Source organism: Amblyomma americanum, chromosome 2 (genome assembly GCF_052857255.1).
Source record: "Amblyomma americanum isolate KBUSLIRL-KWMA chromosome 2, ASM5285725v1, whole genome shotgun sequence".
Lineage (NCBI taxonomy): Eukaryota > Metazoa > Arthropoda > Arachnida > Ixodida > Ixodidae > Amblyomma > Amblyomma americanum.
Window position 1 is genome coordinate 201,855,244 of NC_135498.1, and position 10,825 is coordinate 201,866,068.

General features: G+C 48.0%; 1 pseudogene; it reads right to left on the minus strand.

The window, feature by feature from the left end:
• Positions 1-3,015: 3,015 nt before the first annotated feature.
• On the minus strand, positions 3,016-6,008 carry LOC144120334 (uncharacterized; annotated as a pseudogene).
• Between the last annotated feature and the right edge of the window lie 4,817 nt (positions 6,009-10,825).

Here is a 10,825-nt window from a genome sequence, read left to right on the forward strand (position 1 = left end):
CAGTTGACGAGAAGCTAGGCTTGATTCGCCGAATTGCTTCACTGGAGCACCAAGGGCTGTACGACGTAGTCAAGCCGTATGAAGACGTCTTCTCCGGATTAGGCGAGCTCAAGGGTGTCGTCTACCACTTGAAGCTCAAGCCAGGTTCCCAAGGAGTGGTCAAAGCAGCACGCCGGATTCCGTTCGCACTCGAGGACAGAGTAAAAGCGGAACTGGACCGCATGGAAGCAGCCGGAGTAGTTTCCAAGGTGACCGAGCCAACCGAGTGGTCCAGCCACATGGTTACCGTCATAAAGAACGACAAGGTACGCTTATGTCTCGATCCATCTGATTTGAACAAAGCGCTACTGAGGGAACATTATCCTATGCCAACGCTAGAAGACATTGCACCGTCTTTGTGTGGAGCACAATACTTTTCGACTTTGGATGCCGCTACGGGATTTTGGCAGATAAAACTGGATGAGGAAAGCTCCAGAATTTGCACAATGAGCACTCCGTACGGTCGTTACAGGTTCCTACGCATGCCTTTCGGCATTTCTTCGGCTCCCGAAATATTTCAGCGCGCCATGCACAAAGTACTAGAAGGTCTCACTGGCACAGCAGTCGTAATGGATGACATTCTAGTCTGGGGTCGCACTAAAGAAGAGCATGACGCAAATCTTGTCAATGTGCTGACAAGATGTCAGGAGCACAACTTGAAATTGAACAAAACGAAGTGTAACTTCTTGCAGGAATCCGTCAAGTATCTAGGCCACGTTTTGACGCGCGACGGGTTGAGCCTGGATCCAGGGAGACTGGAAGATATTTTCCACGTGCAGGCCCCTTGCAACCGGAAAGAGCTACAGACATTCTTGGGTATGGTGAACTTCGTTTCCCGCTTCATTCCTAATATTTCAACGCTCACAGCATCGCTCCGAGAACTTTTAAAAAAGAATGCTGCATGGGTTTGGGAAGACAGACATCAAAAAAGCTTTGAAGCACTGCGCGAAGCACTAGCAACGGCTCCCATATTGGCATATTACCAGAAGGGCAAACCAATCACCCTATCTGTAGACACCAGCCAAAACGGAATTGGCGCTGTGATAATGCAGGATGGACACCCCTTAGCTTACTCATCTCGCTCGCTGACAGAAGCACAGCAAAGGTACGCGCAGATAGAGAAAGAGATGCTAGCAATCGTCCACGGCTGTGAAAAATTCAAGGACTACATTTTCGGGCAGCCAGAAGTCATTGTGGAATCTGATCACAAGCCGCTCGAAATGATTTTCAAGAAGCCATTATGCCACTGCCCTCTCCGCCTGCAGCGTATGCGTCTAAACCTACAAAAATACCATATAAATGTCAAGTATACTCCTGGAAAACAATTGTTCATCGCTGACGCGTTATCACGTTTTCCTAATAAAGCACAGCTCGTAGAACATTGCGCGCATTTCCACGTTAACACTATCGCTTGTCTTCAAGCTTCAGACAGGCGCCTGGAGCAAGTTCTGCGGGAGACGGACCGTGACCCAAGCATGGGGAAACTTCGCCAGTATGCAAGCACAGCGTGGCCCATTGACAAGGCTGACGTCACCACCGAGCTACGCAGCTACTGGAGCTTCCGCGAGGAGCTGCATACTGAATCCGGCCTTGTGTTCCGGAGCGATCGCCTTATCATTCCTGCCAGACTGCGCAGTGAGGTACTGGCTTCTCTTCATGCTGCGCACATAGGAGCAGAAAAAATGAAGGCACGCGCCCGAACCGTTGTCTTCTGGCCAAGTATAAACAGCGATATTGAGGAAGTCGCTCAACGCTGTCAAACATGCCAAAAGTACAAATCAAGAAATGCGCGACTACCGCTGTTAAGTAACGAGATACCAACTCTGCCCTGGGAGTCAGTAGGAGCTGATATTTGTCATCACAACGGTGCCGAGAACTTAGTCGTTGTTGACTTCTACTCTTTCTTTTTTTGAAATCAGGCTTGTGCAAGCGCCGTCAGCCAACAAGGTTATTGCAGCATGCAATGACATCTTCGCAACACATGGTTTCCCAAAGCGACTTTGCACAGACAACGGACCACCCTTCAGTAGCCAACAGTTCAAGGATTACGCCGATAAGATTGGCCTGCAACACGTCCGGTCCAGTCCGTACTATCCCCGCTCGAATGGAATGGCAGAAAGAGCAGTACAGGAAGCTAAGAAGCTGTTAAGGCGGTTCCGTTTCGGCAGCACTGAGTTTTGTGCCGCATTGCTTGAGTGTCGAAATTCACCTCGGGACTCTTCTCTGAAGTCCCCTGTGCAGAGGCTTATGGGCCGACAGACAATAACGCTGCTTCCTGTACCAACCAGCCACCTACAGCCACAAACAGTGCCACCCAAGACCGTGCGACGAAGGCTAGAAGACATCAGGAGCAAGCAACGCTGCTTCTACAACAGAGGTACACGGCCTCTTCCAGAGCTTCGCACTGGCTCGACCGCAACTATGTACAATGTGCCCTCAGGATCATGGTTCCCTGTCACGGTCGTACAGCGGGCTGAGACTCCTCTTGCATACATCGTCAAAACGGAAGAGGGTCAACAGTTTCAGCGCACAAGAGAACACCTCAAGCCGGCTCCTCCTCCCTCGTCTCCAGACCACAAGATTCCCGCGCCGCTGCCAGCTGTGGGAGTCCCAGACACTACAGGGACATCCGAATCTACACAACTCCGCAGGAGTGAACGGAAGCGCCAACCACCACGAAGATACCCGGCGCCTGAGTTCTGAAACTCTACTTGATTCGACGATTAAAAAAAAGAGAGAGAGAGAGGGGAGATGTGACGTAGTGCAAGTCATGCACACGCGCCTAGCCGGACAGAAGCAGCCCCCATTTCTGTTATCTAACCGCTTGCCTATATAACCGCTCGCCTTCTTCAATAAAGCGTCATTCATGCACCATGCTTCGTCGTGTCCACAGCTATGAGCTGTTCAATTGGCCTTGATGGATAAACTAAGCATTCATGGTCAAAATTTCGAGTAAGCGAGGCATTGTTGTTTGACTCAGCTTGCAAAGGCAAAGTGCTGAAAGAAGTTGCACATTCAGGGCAAGGAAATCTTTTAAGGATTTTTCTCACAACATACCCAGCTACATAAAAAATTAGTCTGCTGTCACTTTTTTCGTCTACACAGCCCTGATGGTCGCTCAGGCTGCTGTGCTCCGCGAGCAGCTCTGCAGCAGAGGCCAAGTTTCCTCCATCCAGTAAATTATCGACAAGTTCAGTTATTCGTGCATTTTTTTCTTTGGGGACTTCTGCAGGAACGTTTGCTCCTTTTGGTGGCTTTGCGAGGCTGTAGAAAGCCAGGTTGTTTATAATTATCAAAAATTGCCACACAGTTGGATGGTCATTGCAACCGAAGCACTGGCGCACAATCCCAAATACATTCTCCATCCTGTCTTGGCTTTAGTTTTCCGGTCAACAAGTACTTGTATTGCAGGGACGTGGTCAGGTAGTTTACAAGCCACAGTGTGCTTTGCAGCGTTACACGCAGCCCAAGGGCAGTTCCTGCACTTAAAAAGCCGCCACCATGCTGTGCAGCATGTTCCTCCCAGTCTTTGAGAAAAACAATGAACTCATTCAAAAACTGTGCACTTCTTGAATCAGCACGAAGGCCTTTTGATGGTATTCTAGACGACATTATAAAATTTAGTCTTTCCATTAGTTTTACAAACCGTTCTGTCGGTTCGATGTTTCGGACGTTGTCACTTTGCAATTGGTCCCGGTAAAAGAAAATACCCTTTAGTACCTCCTGACTGAAGAGCTGAAATGCAAGGTTTACTCGCATTTTTTCGAATGCACTTGGATGCACATGTGCTTGCGTGATGTGTGGCATCACCTTCAATGTCACAGATTCTTTGTCAATTTTCCAGGCTTCCTCTATTACATAAGCATGAGCGTGTCCACCTGGAATTTGTATGCCTTTTCCAACAAAAGCATTCCGCACACACTTCACCAGGTGAGGGAAGTCCGATATGAAGTGGATACTTCTTTCTTTGTTTACAGGGTGGGGCACTTTACACTTGATTTCCTTGGATGAAGCTGCACAGATGAGAAACCAGTATCAGTCTCTGATGAGCTAAACAAAACAAAAGACTTTAAGCAGTTTTAATGCAATAAACCTACCTTTGATGCCGAAGAGCTTCCACAGGCACCTGTTCCAGGGAGCTCCATGACTTGTCCAAAAATCGACGAAAAGACCCGATTTCTCGGCAAGTATCGTGGCTTCAAGAAGTATTTTCGAAAGCATAGGAGCTTTCATATTGCCTTTGGCAGCAAATACCCCTAGAATTTGTGTCCATTTCCCTGCAAATACAGAACATTGTATTGTGAGGAAAATAGTGTAAGTACCACAGGCATGGTGTCAGTGAAAAATATTTTCAAAAAAACATCTGCTTCGTTCTCAAACATTTAACTCCTGAACGTACACAAGTACTAACTTTTGTATGATAAAAACACAATTGCACAACCTTACTTGACTAACGCACCTTGGAATGGCTGGAACAATATCACTAGGCCATGATCACTCAGCACGGTCTTGCTGCTTTCGTCGTTAAATGGGCCGAGATCAACAAAACCACTAAGTTCACCAGAGCCCATCACGTTAATGTTCTCGGAGAGCTTTATCTCGTCGAACGCAAGGCCCCCATGGCGACTAAATTCATCCATTTCATTTGTCTTCTTTTGAAGCGCAGAGAATACGATGCGATTAAACCCAAATGTGCTCTTAAATCTCTGCAAATACTTGTCCAGGCATGACTTGCTTGGCAAGGCCATAATCTCATGCCGCCTGACATGTTCATAGAGCTGCGGGCTCCTTATTCGCATGAGGTTACATTCCAGCACCCACAGCTGATCGAACCGCATGCCCCCGGGTTGACTTTCTGGAAGCTGCCTCGAAACATTCCTTCACAGCAAGGCGCTGCTTTGGAGGAAGGCCTCCGATTTTCTCCTCCAGCACAGTAGTTGGGATGGACTGCGTGAGTGCCCGGAGGTCTTCGACAGCCTTGTTGATCTTAGGCAGTTTTTTTTGGCCCGGAATAAGTGAAGGGATTTTCGCTTCCTTGCATTTATTTGTTTCAAAGTCGCTAGTCGCTTCTTATGCTGCCTGTTGATCTGGTTCAAGATCAGCTTTCCTGAGTGTTTGCATCGTAGACAAGTATTGCCATCGGACATCGTCACAATGCAGGTTTTCGAGAAGTACGCTTTTCCATACTGTGTATGTTGGCCAGATGAGAGAGGCTCAATCTGACAGCCGGGACAAAGTAGCAATTTAACTGCCTTCATCAACGCTGCGACGGCGTCCTCTTCACACTGCACATGAAATTCTTCAACTTTGATGCTTCTGCAGTGCAATGTGCAGATCTACCCAGCTGCTTCGGAGCAAGCCGAAAACGTTATATGCTTTATCACGCGCACGTCACTTGGTTCTAAACTGATGTGCCACCCGAAGCACATAGTGGCAGGATTGGTCAACAAAACAATTCTGCAACAAGATGATGACGGAGGGACAATGTCACGAAACGGATGCAGTGCGTGCGATGGCAGTTCTAATGTGCACCCTTCATCACTGACATCTGCAGGGTCGTTGTTGATTCCGTTACCTGATGCCATGCGCTTTGATGGTGGCAGACAGTTGTCCGCTAGGTTCCTTTCCTTCCTTTTCTGGGGAACAGGCCTCGTCATGTAGGAGGGAGCATCAGGAAATATCGTCGGAACGGCATCATCGGTGAGCGCTGGCCGCTCGCGATCAATTTCCACAACTTTCCCGTTTATGACGTGCCTGAACGTCCTTTGAACGTAGCGTTCGTCGAAATGCCTTGAGCGCACGACACAGGTTTCGTCGAGAGCCTTGTCATCTCGCTTTATGTTTCGAGCCCATTCTTGCAACCGCTGAGGGTCGGACGGGGCGCGGAACGACGACACTTTTTCTTTCGACGACTTGTAGCCACCTCTGCAGAGTGGCCCGAAACACGTGCGTCCTTTTTTTGTCGGCATTATCACACGTGCTCCATAGACGTCACTTTTTTTCAACACAACGAGTCATTGAGAGTCGCACAAACAAAACACACGAATCAAAGCGCGCGCGCACTTGCCGACTGGCTGGGCGAACGGCGCGGCTAGCATAGCGCGGCCAAAGCCGCTCGCCTGCAAGCAGCAGCGCCACCTACGCAGTTCATCCAAACTGGTTTCACAGGGGCCCCCTGAAACCGCGGCCGTTCACGGCACTAGGAAAAACTTCTAGCCTCTGTAGCATCACCGCACGTATTTGTGCCGCGGCGACTACAGTGTTCGGATCGGCGGCGGCACCTTGCGTACGAGCGGGAAACTAAAAAATGTCGACACCGGCGGCTTCACATCGGCCTATGGAGACGCGGCGCAGTGAGCACACTACCCAAAATTCTAGTTCAGTGTATTAGAGGTGTGCGCCGTGTCGGTTTCGAACAGCGGTGGCGTGGCGGTCGTGTCTAGTCGGCGGCAGTGGCGTCGGCGGCGCAAGGCCTGGAATTCATCAGCGGCGGTGCCGGCGGCGTAGAAAGCTATACCACAAATTTCAGAAGCTATTTCCCTACAGCCTTAATTGCTAAACTGGTTCAAATTTTCGGACTTTTGTGCTAAGTGCTTAGAGGACAGAATACAGAAGGGTTGAAGGGTGAGAGAAATGCAAAGTGTACTGTAAATGTTTTTGTTGGTTTAGGCGCCATATTAAAAAAAAATCAGTCACTTGTCTCAAGCGCGTATGTTGATTGTGTTTGTATATAACGCATGTGACACTCGATATGTTAATCGTACTTCCACTTGTTCTAAATGAAATTGTGTTTATACATTGTTCTTTGCGTAAAAAGAAACAGACCTCTTCTATGACCAGCTTTCGCTTGGCTCAGCAATTTAACTGTCAACCAATCAGTAAATGTTATAAAACAAACATTTCCGACTGGACAGTTTGTGACATCGCTTCTTTTGAATATTAATGACCATTTGTTTAAAGTAACTTTTCTTATAGCGGCCTTTTCCCAGCATAAAAAAAGAGTTAAAATACTTTTTTTTGAGGCAGGTGAACATTTCTCGCAAGGCTTTCATTCGGGCTAGTTGATTGTAGCAGTGAAACATATTGACTAGCGCAAACACAGACAGGGACCACTAGCATGTGTCCTTTCTCTTACTCTTGCTTTGGGCCCTGTCTGGGTTTGCGCTAGTTAATATGTTTCACTGCTAGAACTTTTTTCCAGCGGAGGTATGTTATGATGCGTTGATGCCGTTTTCGGACATACCGCCGATTACATCCACAGTGCCCACGACCCTCAAGTCGTTATTCCGATGTTGTGAGACCGTTCTCCACATTGAAAAAAAAAGTGGTTTTGGGGGAAAGTAAATGGCGCAGTATCTGTCTCATATATCGTTGGACACCGGAACCGCGCTGTAAGGGAAAAGATAAAAGAGGGACTAAGAGAAGAAAGGAAGAATGAGGAGCCGTAGTGGAGGGCTCCGGAATAATTTCGGCAACCTGGGGATCTTTAACTTGCACTGACATCGCACAGCACACGAACGCCTTTGGCGTTTCGCCTACATCGAAACGCGGCCGCCGCGGTCGGGTTCGAACCCGGTTCCTCTAGATCAGTACACCCGCGCCATGTTGCGCTTTTGAAGAAGTTACGGAATCCCACGTTACATTGTCTGGTAAGGATACGCAAGCGCAGATGCGCGGAGAGCAACGTTGCTTTTGTTTTGCGTTGCTTCATTGCTCAACTCCTTCACATGATTATAGATCTGCCTCAGGCAGGAAATGAATCAACACAAAACAAAATCTCAAACGCAGCTAGGTTTGCGGGGAAAATATATATTTATTCATATTTACAGGGCGCGCCGATCGCGCCGAATGAAAACGTTGTCGGCGGCGCGCCGATTCCTCGGCGCACACCTCAACACATAGATCGTCCGGAGCATTACGTAGCATTGCTCGTAAAGGCCGAGATAAGCGTGCACAGTATTTCCAGTCGCGTATTGACGCTCGTGCATTTCATGCCTGCATGAAGACATCGAAGAATGCCTGGGTGCTGCGCTTTTTGGTTCTGCAATCGGCGGGAATCGGCAAAACGCTGTTTTCAATTCCTGGCGAAAAAAAAAAAAAAAACTTCAAGCGACGAGCTATATGGCTGCACAAAATCCACAGTTCATGTGCACACTTTTGGGCACACGGTCTCTCTATAACTTCTGTCCACGCCACTCATTAGGCAAGAAAGGCTTTCGACTTATTAACTGCGAAGAGCGGAGCGCACACGCACCACGCTGTTCGCGTGTTTTTTTTTTTTTCGCGACAGTACGCGTGATGCATACACAAGCAAAAGCTCAGGGGAGCAGTTAGGTATCCTTACGTGCGATAATGGGAAAGCATTTGTGCCTTCCTATACGTTCTTTGTGATTCTTTTAAGCGGCCCAGGCCAAATTTGGAGGTGCACCATCGCGTTTTCCGCAGTTGAATTACGTTGCACATCGCTTTTGGTCCAAATCTGCCGAGGTCAAATTTCAGGGGTGGGTGGGACAAATTTCGGAGTAGTGCGGGCCAGTTTGGAGGTCACCATCGTGTTCCCCGTAGTCGAATTAGGTTGGGCATCGATTTTGGTGTAATTCAGCCGAAGTCATATTTTGAGGGGTGAGGGCCAAATTTGGGATTGGCCCAGGCCAAATTTGGAGGTCGCCATTGTGTTCGCTGTAATGAAATTAGGTTGGACATCGATTTTGGTCCTAATCGGCGGAGGTAAAATTTTTCGAATGGTTTGGCCAAATTGGGGAGTTGCCTGGAGGTAACCATCTTGTGCGCCGTAGTGAAATTAGGTTGGATATCTTTTTTTGATCCAAATTGGCAGAAGTCAAATTTCAGGGGTGGGTGGGCTAAATTTGGAGGTCACCGACGTGTTCGCTGTAGTGAAATTAGGTTGGACGTCAGTTTTGGCTCATATCAGCCAAGGTCAAATTTCTCTTCTTACATGCCTTCTAATGTGCGAGTGACATATCCGGTCACAGAGCCGCGGACCGATTTTCTTTCCATGAGCCTAGAAAGGCTTCCGTCCTAATAATTGCATCCTTTTTCCACCTAATTAGCAAGTGAACAGCAATATGCTTCATTCATTGCTGTAAAAGCACGCACAATTCTCAAAGCCTAATTTATTCTGTATGAAAGGTACAGCGCGCGGCCGTCGCTTCAGCGGCGCTGGACCAAATATGCCGGCGGGTCGGCGGCTCTGGCGATGGTTGCGGTAGTTTTCCCGTTCCAGCGACTTTAGCGCCGCTGGCTTGCAGCCAGAGTGCCCCGAGTGACGACAAACTTTGCCCTCGCTCTGGCGCGGGGGCTTGTTACGCTCGATAAATGTCTAGTGTTGTGTTCAACTGCTGTGCTGTTCACGGTGTCGACGAGGGGAGTACGCATCGCCTATTAATCGAGCAGCACATCGGGCTGTCGCAGACCAATCGGACAGCCGCAGTACGTCCGTCAAACCGCGGCAGTGTGAAGACACGAGTCGCAGTTTTGTTTCTGGTTGTCCTTTTATATTGCCTTCATGTTAGATATTACTGCTTATCCACTGCCTCCACCACTGACGGATTTTAGGCAACACGGTCCAAGACGCCGCATCGGCAGCTAGCGTGACGGGCGCTTTTTCACTCCAGTGGGATAAGTAACAGAGACGGTGGGCGCTGCTGCTTCTCTTTCTTAACTGTCTTATCGGCACTGTCTCCGCAAGAAAGCTTGACATTCTGTAATTCAGTGAGTCATTTGCAACGTACTTTATTTGGGGTCTATGATATGTAGTCTTTTATGAGAATTTCTTTATGAGAGTTCTGTCCCGAAGAGCTTGTTAGCAAGACGAATCACAAAAATTATTATCACCCTATTGAAAAATCTCGTATATATGTGTCAAATGTGTCTCATATATACGCAATTATTGGATATGTGTACACATATATGCTCGTATGTATACGTGCTCATATGGCATACGTGTTACTCAACACGTATGGCGAAACACATATATACGGGTGATACGTGCCTCATATATACGCTATTGGATATGTGTCACCCCGTCCCTCGTATATACGAGGGCCACGTAACCTTCGTACAGATACGAGGGCCTCGACATGGAGATACAATGGCCTTGCAACACGTACTCTGGTGCACAGTTAATAGCTCTGAATATGTAGGCTACCTGAATGAGCTTGCAACTCTTCAGTGCAGCAAATGCTGCATCCCAGCACTAAATACTAGGCTGCAGTCAATGAAATAATTTTTCTTGCTGCCTTTATTTTATCATTTTTATCTGACTACACTCATTCACTACAGGGGCAGGTGCAGGCGATGATTACTTGATGTCCCTCAGCATGTCCGCCAGGTAGCAATTAAACTGCTCTGCGCATTTTCTCATCCTCGGGAGCTTGTGCAGCTTTGATGTATGCATCAAATGCATCTGAAAGAGTATTAATCATGACAAAATTGAAGACATGCAGGTGCTGCAAAATAAAGGTATTTAAGTCATGCACACTTAAATAAACAAATGCCTTTGTCAGTCAGGAAATGTACCTAAATAAAAAAGGCTTACTGCCCACAGCTGCTAGTTTTTCTGAGCTCATCCGAGGCTTCTGCATGGCACCAGCCTCAAGGAATTGCCGGCATACTGAGGCGGTGATGCTCCTTCCCTGAACGCTCTTTCCCCTAAGGCTCTTCGGGGAAGGAGCATCACCAGGAAGGAGTGTCACTTTTGTGGGGAACCCCACAAAAGTTTTGTGGCGTCCTTGCAAAACAAGAAGTCTCGACCTCGGGAAAGAAG